The following is a 511-nucleotide window of genomic DNA, read 5'->3' as shown; positions in this document are numbered from 1 at the left end:
GCTTTTTGGATTTTTATTTTATATTTTTTCGGTGCTGACATCCTATAAAGAGCTGATGAGTACAACACATACTCCAGGTGTTTGCTGGACAGATTACAGCTAAAAACAAAAACATCGTATGAAATCTGCAGGTTCTTAGAATACATTTTGCCATTTTTAGCGGCTGTGTTATAATGGAAGGATTTCATTACACTAAAAAAGGTGGATTCTATTTCAGTTTCTTTTCAGACTGTAATGTTACTATTAATGGATAGATACTGAACATCATCTAAGAAGTGGTCTTTTATTCTGTTTTATTCTTCTGTTGATTGGTTTTGTAACATATGATCACCAGGCTATGGCACAACAAAGTAGAGTAACGGAGTATGGCTGTCTTCACACTGTGTTTATATCACACATTTAGCATGTAAGTTGTAGAAGTTCCTGTGGAAGTTAAAATTGCTTATAGACTTCCGTTGCCAGACAGAGTGTCCATTTTGCCTTTGTTTTGCTCGGTATAGATCAGTATATT

Source organism: Dendropsophus ebraccatus, chromosome 6, assembly GCF_027789765.1.
Source record: "Dendropsophus ebraccatus isolate aDenEbr1 chromosome 6, aDenEbr1.pat, whole genome shotgun sequence".
NCBI lineage: Eukaryota > Metazoa > Chordata > Amphibia > Anura > Hylidae > Dendropsophus > Dendropsophus ebraccatus.
This window is presented reverse-complemented; position numbering follows the sequence as displayed.